Here is a 13,082-nt window from a genome sequence, read left to right as displayed (position 1 = left end):
CAGACGCCGACTCGAAGGGGCGGGGCGGAATTTGGGGGCGGGGCCTGCGTGCTGCGTGCGTGCGCGTTCTGGAGGCTCCGCCGCCGCTGCTCTCGAGGCCGCTACCGCCGCCGTCGCCGCGTAGAGCCGGAGCAGGAGCCACGGCCGAGAGGAGGGAGGAGGAGGAGGAGGAGGTGGAGGAGGTGCCGGACCGGGGGGGTGAGTGAGGGGCGGGGAGCCGGAGCCGGCCCCAGAGGGAGCGAGGGGCGCGGGTCGGACGAGTCCGGGCCGAGGCGGCTCCTGTCGCCGGTCAGTCCCCTGGCTCCCCCTTCCTCCTCCGTGTTCCCTCGGTGTCCGGGGCGGCGGCCCGGGGGCCTGGCCGGCGGGAGGGGCCAGGACTTGGGGAGGCCCGGCCGCCGCCACCGGGGCCGGAGCCAACCACGCCCGCGGACCGAGCCGGTCGACTGTGGCTGGGCCTGCGGGAGAGGGACGGGAGGGGCCCGGGCCGGGTGTGGGAGAGAAAGAGGACATTGTGTCCCCCACCCTCCAACTCCCCGAGGTGTCATGGCACAAGCCCATTTCCCTCTCCATCTCCCGGGACACTGTGCCCTCGCCCCTTGCTGCCTGAGAGAGGTACTAGATTGGACATCGCTTCATTTTTTTTCTTGCTTGTACCCTGACTAGTGTCAGCTCTTCTTTCAAACCCATTTCACCCTTTGGGGGGCACACGAAGAAGGGAGTTGGAGGGTTGGGTGAATTTTCTGACCTCGCTGGACTGCTGGAGAAGTGTGGGTAGACGGGAGCGGTGTCCTTTCTGTGTTCACTTGTCAGGGTTCGGGATCTCGCATTTCTTCATTCCCCTAGCGCACAGAGCTGACATCTTTACACCCCACTCCACCTCTCAGCCCCTTTCCCGCCCTCTGTCCCCCGCGTCTTCCGTAGCATGCCATGTGTTCGTCTTTTCGGCGTGGCCTTTCTTGGGTCTCTGCTTCCTCCCTGAATTTAGTTAGGGAAGAGGTCACCGTGTGATTCTTGTTTTCCTTCAGGCTGGACTGGTAGGAGTGTCTTTTTGCCCCCTTATTCAGGAAGTTAAGGACGGTGTCCTCAGCTGAATTGTGTAATTTACTGCTATGGGGAAAAGATGAGGGGAAGACATCAACTCACAGGGCTAAGAAGCAGAGTTTAGGGGACCTTTGGACCTCTTGGAAAAAGAACTAGCGTTCAGGAGTCATTCCATTTTGGGAGGGAAGACCATTCTGTCACTGCTTTGAAGGAAGTGGGGTATAAAAAGAAAGGGAATAACAGGGCAGGAGGTTAATGGGTCACAGCCGTACAGGTGGCCACAGTTTTCTGTCTGCTGGGTTTGAAATGATTCTTTTTGTTTTTATCACAGTAAGAGTAAAGTATCAGCCTTTAGTTTTAACGTGAAGCTCCTACCTTCAAAAGCATGCTGAAGGGCAGTCTCAGAAGGGATGCTGCTGGAAACAGGATTTGGAAACTTTATTTTGGTTTCCTGTCACAGTGTGTGGGGGTGGGCACACGTGTGTGTAGTTTTTCTTTTCTTTTGATGTAACTGGTATCTGTGGATATTTTGACATAATAAGCACTAAATCAGGCCCTGAGCTCCTTTCTGTCTGTATTATGATTTCCTATACCACTTTCTGTTTGAAATTATATTTGTGTTCGCTGGATTTCTTTTTAGTCTGGTGTTTCAGTGAATCTTGTTTCCTATGTATTTTGAATTATGTACTACAAAATATGGTTAAGTGTAAGGTGCTCAAAATCACACCATGCCCGGCACATGGTAGGCACTTGGTATTTCTTGAATGAAATGTGTTATTGCAAAGATGTGTCTTGGTTTTATATATTTTCTATCCTTTGAGAGGTAGCTCAAATTAGATTTCACTTCACTTCCAACATACAAAATAGTAATTATTAACCTTTTCTGGGCCACTGATACCTTTGAGAATATAATGAAATGCACATATAGACTCTCTCCTCAGGAAAGAAGTAATAGACATTTAGGTACAGAATTTTACATCTTTAGGGACTGTCTGAAGCCAACCATGGGTGCTTGTCTTAAATGTAAACTCTGAGTATTATTCAGTTCTATATTAAAAGTGTTCAGAAGCCTTTGTTCACTTTCTGTGTCCTCAAGCATGAGTGTCTACCCTCACAGACTTATTTGGGTCTTTGGGAACAAGATTTTAAGACTGATTGTTATTAACAGTTTTATGGGAAAAGTTCTCATAATTCTAAACAAATGGCTTTGAGGGAGATAAGATTGTCATAGTCACTATTGACAGCTTAAAATCATAATCACGACTGACTTACATTTTTTGTTGTTTAAACTCCTTAGCAATATGATCACTAAAAAAGGTTCACAGATCGTTTTTCCTATTCTCTCCCAAGTTTGTTTATATGCATGGTTTTTGGTGTAGTTAATAATTATTGTATCAGTATTCAGTATCTGTTTAACAAGTGCTTTTTAAACGCCTATTATGTGAATAAAACAAAGTCCTTGCTATCATGGAGTTTATATACTAATCAGGAGAGATGGGCCATAACCATATAAATACAGAATAAGTCCGATGGTAAGAAATATGCAGAAGAGTAAAGTGGGGTTAGAGGGTACAGAGAGTGGCAAGGAATGGTAGCCAGGGAAGACATGATGCTGGAGTAGAGACCTGAAGAAAGTGAGGAATTTATGCTCTCTAGGGGAAGAAGATAACAGGCAGAGACCACTCAGTGTACTTGGCCTTTTGGAGAAGGCCAGTAAGCAGGAGGGAAAATGAGAGAGCTTGAGATTAGAGAAGTGGCTGCGGCCACTGTAAAGCCTGTAGGCAGTGGTCAGAACTTTGAATTTTACTTTGAATGAAATGGGAAACCACTGGAGGGTTTTGGGTAGAAGAGAGAACTGTTCTGACTTAAGTCTATGGGAACTGTTCTGGCTGCTATGTGAAAATCAACTTGGGGAAGGCAGCAGGGAGTGGAAGCAGAAAGACCAATTAGGAGGTTAATGTTCATTTTAAACCTTTTTGCATGGTTGCAAAATAGTCTGTCTGCCTGTTCTTGGGCATATAGATAGTTTCCTTTTCCCCTTATTGAAAATAACAATGAAACGAACACTTTTGTGTATGCAACATTTTCTTTCTTTTTTAATATTTCCTTGGAATTGATTTCCAGAAGGACTACTGAATCAAAGTATATAAATATACTTGTCTTCTTGGTGTATCTATTAATTCCTTCAGAGAGTAGTTTGTACTAAAGTGACAGCCACAGTTGTTGATCTGAAGTTTCATGCAATGTTACTTGAGTGAATATTATTTAATACTTAAACAATTTGAATTATAAAAAGAGACCTTTTAGATCATTAGGTTGAATTTTCCAGTAGCTCACATGAGTTCATAACGTTTGTTCAACTCTCTAACATTTTAATAACAGGGTGCTAATTGTTGGGGATAACTGTTGGATTAGACAGGGTCTCTGCCCTCAGGAAGTTTTATATTATGTCATAATTTGTGATCTCATAGTTAAATAACTTAAAATCTTGTCAGTGTTTACTATTACTCAAGAACTTTGTTAGTATATGGTTGGTGGTCTTTTATAAAGAATAGATATCCCAGTCAAGCACCTAATTTTTCAGATTAGTTCTTTTTTTCTTATAAAAGGACTTTTCAATGTTACCAGCGATTAGGTTAATTTCTGTTTTGTATGTCTTTAGAATCTTAAATCTCTGATAGCCTCTGTTTTGTTCTTTGCAGTAAATTATGCAACTAACACTTAGTTGAGGACTCTCACAGTTGAATTTTTAAATTGTTGTAATTCTTTGTAAGTTATTCAAAACACAGAGACTATTGTTTCTGTTAAGTCAACATTGCCTCTTTGAAATTTTATTTAGATTATGAGGAAGGATGATATCAGTCTGTTTTAATAGAATTATACCATTGTGATGGCATTGCTCAGCATTTCTAATTCAGAAGTCTAAAAGGCTTGATTTGACATGAGCAGAAACTCCAGCATCTATAAAGTGAGTGGGCTGAGCCAGTGGAGTTTACCTGCAAGCACCGAGCACTGTGTCTCACACGTGCTAGGGACCCAGCAAATGTCCATTGAACCTCATATAACCTCTAAGCTCCCAGTTCTAAAATTCTCATTTTAGAAGGTCAATAGAAATATCTTGTATAAAGCATTTATATCTTAATGTTGTGGTAAGTTTAAAATTGTGAACATAAACTTACTTCCTCCTAATGTTCCTTTCAAATTGAACTCATCAATTTTAAAAAGAGTTATGGCATATTGCCAAGTATTTTCTGCTTGTTCTGATGTCATATACTGCTATATGACTTAATGCCAAATTCATATCTTATGGAAATGATTACTGTTTAAAATAAAGATACTTAAGCTTTCTTATGTTACTGAGACAGATGAAGGGTCCATTTTTTTCCCTTTTGTTTGTGTCTGAAATTTGGAGATTACAAATGGTAGTTTTTTGTGCTTTTCACTTTCATATACAGAGAAAGTATTGGCCATTTTACATGTTGAATTTTTGTAATAGTGGTTATGAGTATGCAATGAAGGTTCACACATGCTCTCTCCAATCCTGTTTGCATTCAATTTTGAGATGACTGATTAAGAGAGTAGTTTGTTTCAGAGTTAAAAGATCCAGATTAGTATTGAACCTATAAATTTAGTTTATCACAGTGTCTGATCCATTAAGCAGTTCAGCAGAGAACTGTGCCCTGCTCTCATTTCCACTTGAAAATAGGCCTTTTAGAGGTAAAAGGTGCAAAGGAAATTGTGTATGATGGTTAAGGTGGAGTTGAGATAGTGTACTTTTGTTAAGTGGTCTAAAAACCATCCTTTTATTATAATTTTTCAGAAGTACATGATATACACATGGAGGATTAAATATGTTCTATGAAATTATTTTCAATTATTAGACTAATAGCTTTTTTTTAAAGTTCTAATGACTTATTTAGGCTGTATAAATTTAGATTAGATAAATCTGGAAAAGAAGATTTCTTTGCATATCCAGTTTTTCCAGGGATAAAGATAGTTTCCTATCTCCACCCTATTTATTTAGTTCACATTGATAGAGAGTGGTTCAAAGTGTGGAATGGTAAAATTAACCAAATTTAGGATTAAATGCATAATTCTTTGTTTGGTTTCAGAATATATTTAAATTAGGCTATATCTCATAAGGATAGGAATGTACTAAACTACACTAAGTCCATTCTAAAGGAGATCAGCCCTGGGTGTTCTTTGGAAGGAATGATGCTAAAGCTGAAACTCCAGTACTTTGGCCACCTCATGTGAAGAGTTGACTCATTGGAAAAGACTCTGATGCTGGGAGGGATTGGGGGCAGGAGGAGAAGGGGACGACAGAGGATGAGATGGCTGGATGGCATCACTGACTCGATGGACACTGTGTGTGTTCACTCACACAGTCTGAGTGAACTCTGGGAGATGGTGATGGACAGGGAGGCCTGGCGTGCTGTGATTCATGGGGTCGCAAAGAGTCAGACACAACTGAATGACTGAACTGAACTGAACTGAAACTACACATAACTGATAAAAGACACTGTTGGATTAATTAAAGCTTGAGATGACTTTGAATCCACAAGTACGTATGTATGCCTGTAACATGCATGGTTGTTTGCAGTGCTATGTTATACTCACTCAGAACTGTAGCTTAGTTATCAGTGACAAAAGTATAAAGTTGAAGAGACACAAAAAACTGGGTACAACTGTTTATTTGGACAAAGCCCAGATGCCACTTATATAAGATTCTAAGTAATAGTAGGAATTCTTATTGCAGACTGAACATTTCAGATCTGTCAAATGTGTGATCCAGAGAGTAAATTCATTCACTATTTTTCGTGATATTTTTAAATTCATAGTCATTCTGTTCTAGACAAGTATTGTATAGAATATTAAGCAAGCAACCATAACTTAATTATTTTAGCAGCTGACATTTAACACTAATCTTTGGGTTTTATGTAGTTTTCAGTGTCTATCCCAAATCATTGATGTCTTTTAAACTACCTTTTAAATTTCATTGTGTAGTTGTGGAAATATTGCATAATTTCATTAATAGATTTCAGATTCAGTCATTGAACAGATGTGTGAGTGACCCAGTATTAGGCTGTTTGATGGAAACTGAGACGTGGGGATGTAATTTCTACTCTAAGGAATTTATTATAGTCTAGTAATTTATTTTGTTTGCCAGAACCTGACATATGTTTTATAAATAAATGTTGTGTTTTCATGATTGAGTAAAAATAGAACAATACTCATTTTCTAAGTAAAATCTTTGTGATATTTTAATTCTCTTTCAGTTGCTAACACCTATTTCTGTGGTCTTATTTTCTAACAGCTTTTTAGTATTCGAGCAAACCAGACTCCCATTGGTTAAAGTATATAGTAAAATAAGAATTGCTTGTTCAACTACCTATTTTACTTCAGTTGGTCTTTTTTTTTCCAAATTGCTTTTCTGCATATACGCTACATTGTAGGTAAGTTTTTTCCTGGTTCAGCTAACAGTTTTAATTCTAATGTTTAATGTGAGACGTTTTGGAGGTGTTTTTTTTTTTTTTGGAAGGACAGCTTAATATTTTTTCTACAATGATTAAAATCATCCTGTGCCACTGAAGTGAGCTATCCACTAAAATAAAAGATAGTAGTCAAATGCATCAGTGTGCATTTTTAGTGATGTTGTTGGTAGTTTGCCAGCTTTATTTTCAAGTTCCTCCCAGACCTAACTGTGATGTGCTTATAAGGCAACAGCAGTATATTTAGTCAATTTGTGAAATGAGAATAGTTTTTCTGGTTTTTCCATTTTGCATGTTTTGAGTTAGGATTAATTGGACATTTATTATCCTCAATAGGCATACAATAAAACAGTTCATTTAACTGTGGTGCTTTCTGCTGGAGTATTGGCTGACTTTTAGATAGCCTTGTGTGATTTCATGAGTACTACTGAGTTTTGGATGACATTCTTTATACAGTCTAAAAGTACAAGTAAGCCTAATAAAAGCTGGAAGGAAAACAAGTTTGATGCTTTCTTTGCAGTAGGAAGTGTAGTTTCTACTCCATGCAATATGCCCTTGTTTGTTTCAGGGCCATATTTCAGAGGTTGCTGCTGCTAAGTCACTTCAGTTGTGTCCAACTCTGTGTGACCCCATAGACGGCAGCCCACCAGGCTCCCCCGTCCCTGGGATTCTCCAGGCAAGAACACTGGAGTGGGTTGCCATTTCCTTCCCCAGTGCATAAAAGTGAAAAGTGAAAGTGAAGTTGCTCAGTTGTGTCCGACCCTCAGCAACCCCATGGACTTCAGCGTACCAGGCTCCTCCGTCCATGGGATTCTCCAGGCAAGAGTACTGGAGTGGGGTGCCATTGCCTTCTCCGATATTTCAGGGTTATAACTGCTTAAACCTTTTTTCTTGTTTAAGCTAATTCATGTTCATTGTGGTGGCAAATTTTGAAAAGAGCGTAAATGTAAAGAAGAAATTGAAGATTACCCATAAACCTATCGCCCAGAGATAATTTCTACAAACATTTGGATTTACGTTTTTTTAGTTCTCCTTTCTTACTTCTTTTCAATTAAAAAAAAAAAACCTCTGAAATTATACTTCTGTAAATGTGGTTTTGCCCCTGCTTTTATCTCTGAACAGGTTATTGTTCTCCTAGTGTGGGACTCTTAGGTTGATCTTTATAATACTACTATTTTAAATAACACTGGGACAGACATTTTTGTACATTTATCCTTGATTGCATCTCTTTTTTTTTTTTTTTCTAATTTTCCTTTAGGGTAGATTCCCAGAAGTGGAATAACTGGATCAAAGGGTGGTTACCCTGTGTATGAACGTGTGTCTCTCTGCACCTTAAATGGCATTGAGTAGGTCAGTTTTTACAATCTTTGCCAATTTGAAAGATACCAGTTACAGTTCTTGGGTGGTGATCACAAAATCCTCATATTATTAATAATCTGTAAAAACATCAAAGGGTATGATTATTAATTTGTAGTCATCTTTGAAAAAGTTTCTTAGAATGAATTTCTTTGAAAATATTTTAGTAAAAGTAATCTTTGTGACAAAAAAGATGTTCCTTGACATTACAGTTTCAGTATTCTTCTTCTCTTCAAAAGAAATAGTATTTAATCTTCTCCCTTTACTAAAATAACAGACATGATAAGGCTTATTTTATAGTGTGTAGTAAGTAGAAATATGTAAAACTAAATTATTTCAGATAGAGAAGAGGGATAGTCACATGATTCAGACTTAAAAAAAACCCCTCAAACTACACAACTTAGTGTTTAGAGCCATAGCTGTAGAGTTAAGCAGCCTGTGTTGAAATCCTTGCTTTGCCACTTACTCAGTGTATGATTTGAGGCAACTTACTGAGTATACAGTTTGAGGATAACTACTAAATATATATAGTTTGATGTTTTTGAGCTTTGGGTTTCTCATCTGTAAAAGGAGAATAATAATACCTACTTTATAGGATTGTTGAGAGGATAGGAAATACTGTTTAAGACTGCTGAGCACATAGTAGGCATTTAATAAAAGCTGGCAGTTGTTGGCTTTGAAAATTTGGGGCCAGTTTTGCTGGGCGGGGCAGAACATATCTTTTGTATGTGTCCTTATTTACATAAATAAATGCAGAGATGCAAAGGGGCCTTAAGCAGTGGCAGCTGAGAGGGAGTGGTGAACATTCTTTGTGTGGTAGGAATGACATGAGCCAAGATAGAAAGTTCAGGACAAGTTGGAGGACAGAAGATTGATTTGACAGAAGCCTAGGCGTGTATAATTAGAAAATAATGGCAGTAAGGGCATCAAGATTGATCGGGACTATGGAAGTCATCGAGTGCTAGGTTGAGAAGTATAGGCTTTATGCGGGAGCACAGGAAGTTTTGATATGAGGAATGAGATCCTATCAGAGCATTCATCTTTTGAAAATGAATCTAGATGCAGAGTACAGAATGAATTGAGGAAGAAAGAGACTGAAGACAGGGAGACTGGTTTAAACACACAGGAGCATTTAATCTCCTTTTACTAAAATAAACATGAGAGGTAAGCCAAGATCTGAGAGTTTAACAGAAAACAAGAGGAAAGGTTTGGGGGGGTGTTGCTGGGAATCAACCATTGTGAAGATCTCTAGATCTTCAGATATATCCAGTTTGGAGATGAAATTCAAAAGAGTCTGAGTCTAATGAATAGGCTATATAGAGTTAGGTGTGTAACCTCTGAGAGAAAATAGGACCCTGGTTGTACGCTGTATTCGTTGCTGAGTTTTTTAAAAAAAATTGATCGGTAAAAGATTCCTGTTTTTTAATCAGTAACAAGCATATGTTTATGCTATTTCTTTGATAAATATATAGTCTCCTACAGAAATTTACTTATCTAGCATTTTGAGTTCTTACCTAACAGAGAATCCTCACTTTTAGACATATTTCTGGAGAAGACGATGGCACCCCACTCCAGTACTCTTGCCTGGAAAATCCCATGGACGGGGAGCCTGGTGGGCTGCCGTCTATGGGGTCGCACAGAGTCGGACACGACTGATACGACTTAGCAGCAGCAGCAGCAGCAGCTGGCGATATTATCTTAAAATAGGGCTTCCATGGTGGCTCAGATGATAGAAAGTCTGCCTGCAGTGTGGGAGATCTGGGTTTGATCCCTGGGTTGGGAAGATGAAGGAAATGGCAACCCACTCCAGTATTATTATTGCCTGGAGAATTCCATGGACAGAGGAGCCTGGCAGGTTACATAGTCTGTGGGGTTGCAAAGAGTATGACACAATTGAGCAACTTCACTTTCTTTCTATCTTAAAATACTTAACTGTAAGGTAAAATTCTCCTATATGTGGTTTTCCAGCTTTCATGAATGTAACTGGACTTTAGAAACATCAGTTTTGTGAGCAGAAGTGATGAAAAGTGAAGTATAGCTTCTTATTAAGCGGCTTATAATGTTGAAGACAGTGAAATATGGAACAGCAAAAAATAGGAAATTAAGTACATGATCTTTAGAAAAAATAACACTTTCAGTACTTTTTAATTAAAAAAAAAAGAGCAAATGCCATTCTTAGCCATTCTGGTACCTGCTTCTAGCTCTATGCTAGCTGTGCTTTCCACGTGGTTGAATACTGTGTAAGCAAGTTAGCCTAAAGATTGATATTAATATTTCTTTTTGACTGAGAGGTAAACTCACATGAGCTGTGAATTATCTGCTTACTGTCTCCTTTTATGTTACCAGTTGGGAAAAGAAGCAACCTCCAATTTTAAAAAAGTAAATAGAGGTTTGTGTTACATTCAGGGTGTTTGCATTTTTAAACCATTGAGTTTTATACCTTTTCTTAATGTTTCTTTTAGTTTCCAAATATTTTCTAAACTCAGAAATAAACTCATTATTATTTTTATTCACATCTCTCCACTTTACAAGTATCCTTGAAAATATTTTTAAATTAATAAGCAAATGTAGCATATAGTATTGGGGATTATATGTTTGTTTGTTTGTTTGTTTTCCACAAACACTTGCTTTTCTCATATAAGCCCAGGTCTGGTGAACTGTGTGATTATTTCTTTTACTAGAGACCTCAGATGGTCAAAGCAGGGATTTAATGTCTTAAGCTATAAGATTCCAGTTGACTCTGTTTTGAATTGATTTGAAGATATTTATGTTTGTCAACCAAAATCAGAACTACAGTGATGTTCCTCAGACTGATCCCTCTTTTCCTTCCTTCCTTCTCTTCTGTCATAGCTGAGAACAGGATCTTCCCTGATTTGGGCCGTGCTGACACTGTCACTGTGATGTCAGCTATGGCTTCCCAGTCTGTACTTCTTACATTCTTAGAAGCATTCTTGCTTCTTGGCAGGAAAAATGTTATTAGATTGAGTGGCTAGCAGCTCATGGTATATTATTATAAGAAAAGTCAGTTTTAAACGTCAGACTGCAATAAAGCTAAAATTAAAAAAAAGAAAATTTACTGAGTTTTTGCATGAGGTGACCTATGAGGTGTGTGAAACATGAATAGATTTGCATATTTTTCTATCCCAAAGGATTGTCATAAAAGAAAATAAAGCCCACTGGTTGAATATTGTGTACATTTCTTACTCTTTTTTTAATCAAAAGAACATTATTTCTTATTCCTTTTGAATGAGCAGTTTTAAATGCTAAATAAGTTCTTAACAAAGAAATCATAGACCTTCCCCAGAATAATCTTAAACAGTTTGGCTGGTTAGCCAACAAATATTTATTGAGTGATTATTGGTTACCTGGTACTATTTTAGGAACTGGAGATAGGGCAATGAGTAGACTGGTCATGTGGAATTCTTTATACCAGTGGGGTTTGGTGGTTTTGGAGAGAAACAGTAAATAAATAAATAAGTGAACAGATAATTTAAGAGGTCACAGATGCTATGAAGAAGCCATAACAAGAAGAAATGATACTGATGTAAGGGTTTAGATTGAGTGCTGAGGAAAAAATTCCCTGCTGATATTTATTCTGATACCTCAGTCACAAAAAGCCAGACATGTGATGATCAGCAAGAAAAGTTAACCAGACAAGACGGCCAGTTGGTGTAAAAGCCCTAAAGTAGGAAGCAGCTAGTCATGACTGACGAGTGGTAAGCTGAGGGGAGACTGCTAGATGAAGTTGGCAAGGGACAGATCACATAAATCTCTGGTGAAGGGTTTGGATTTTGTTTTTATAAAAACAAAGGAAGTTCACAGGATAGCACTACCTACCTTTATAGATAAATATGTACAACTTTTGATTTTGAAGATGGGGTTACTAATGAATCTGGCTGAAACAAATTTGCAGGGTAACCAGTATTTTTCCAGATGCAGAAAATCACTAACTTATACATAAATTGTGTTTCCCCCAGGGGTCTGCAGAAATAAGAATCAGTTCAATTCAGTTCAGTTCAGTTGCTCAGTCGTGTCCGACTCTTTGCGACCCCATGAATCGCAGCACGCCAGGCCTCCCTGTCCATCACCAACTCCCGGAGTTCACCCAGACTCACATCCATCGAGTCAATGATGCCATCCAGCCATCTCATCCTCTGTCGTTCCCTTCTCCTCCTGCCCCCAATCCCTCCCAGCATCAGAGTCTTTTCCAATGAGTCAGCTCTTCGCATGAGGTGGCCAGAGTACTGGAGTTTCAGCTTTAGCATCATTCCTTCCAAAGATTTTTAATGCTGCAAAAAGCCTAGTATTTGCTCTCAGTAGACTTATACAGGTGAAATACTATGTATCTTTGGCCAGTAATTATATTAACTCAAATCTTTGGGACTAATCGCCACACTATCCTTACCATACAGTGCGGTGATTTGCAGGCTGTTAATGAAATGAAACATTGTGCTTATGCCTCAGGAACCCAGCATTGAGTTTCATTAGTTTTTATGTCTTTGACAGTTTGAGGGTTCTTATTAGCCATTATATATCTGGTTAATAAAATATCAGTGCATTTGATAGACAAAAGTCTTTGAAGACCTGGAATCTGTGGAGAATAAAAGATTTTTCATAGTTAGGTTGAGAACTACTGATAAATGTCCCAATCTCTAGAGAGACTTATAAGGAAAAGGGAACTTTTTTTTTTTGGAAGGTAAAGCCCTTACATCCCATTTCTTCTGCATATCAAATCTGTGAAATAAGTATTGTTCATTTTTTGAAGATGATGAAACCCAAAGTAATTATATATATGAAAATTCACAAACTCTTTTTAAAAATTTTATTTATTTGTTTTTGGCTGCACTGGGTCTTCATTGTTACATGCTGGCTTTCTCTAATTGCGGCAAGTGGGAGCTACTCTTCTTTGGGGTGCACAGGCTTCTCATTGGGGTAGCTTCTCTTCTTGCAGAGCATGGGCTCTAGGTGTTCAGGATTCAGAGTTGTGGCATGCAGGCTCAGTATTTGTGGCCGGTGGGCTCTAGAGTGCGGGCTCAGTAGCTGTGCATGGGCTTAGTTTCTCCACAGCACGTGGAATCTTCCCAAACCAGAGATCACACCCATGTCCCATGTGCTTGAAGGTTGATTCTTATCCACTGTGCCACCACAGAAGTCCCACAAACTCTTAATTGTGGAGGATAATGTTGACAGCAA

At 39.0% G+C, this 13,082-nt stretch overlaps 1 protein-coding gene across 3 annotated transcripts in view; it reads left to right on the top strand.

Annotated features, from left to right (window-relative positions):
• The first annotated feature begins 29 nt into the window (after window positions 1–29).
• The window catches only part of RAP1A (RAP1A, member of RAS oncogene family), an 85,894-nt gene continuing 72,841 nt past the window's right edge, over window positions 30–13,082 (top strand). The window contains exon 1 of one of the 3 annotated variants that reach the window (XM_061410837.1): window positions 30–198. The gene's annotated coding sequence lies outside the window, so the exon portion shown is untranslated. Of the gene's footprint in view, window positions 199–224; window positions 289–13,082 lie in introns of those variants that run through there. The other 2 variants (XM_061410836.1, XM_061410839.1) reach the window with 2 other exon arrangements.

The sequence above is a fragment of the Bos javanicus genome, chromosome 3, assembly GCF_032452875.1.
Source record: "Bos javanicus breed banteng chromosome 3, ARS-OSU_banteng_1.0, whole genome shotgun sequence".
Lineage (NCBI taxonomy): Eukaryota > Metazoa > Chordata > Mammalia > Artiodactyla > Bovidae > Bos > Bos javanicus.
The sequence above is the reverse complement of the archived record's forward strand: the minus strand, read 5'-3'. Positions and strand labels throughout refer to the sequence as shown.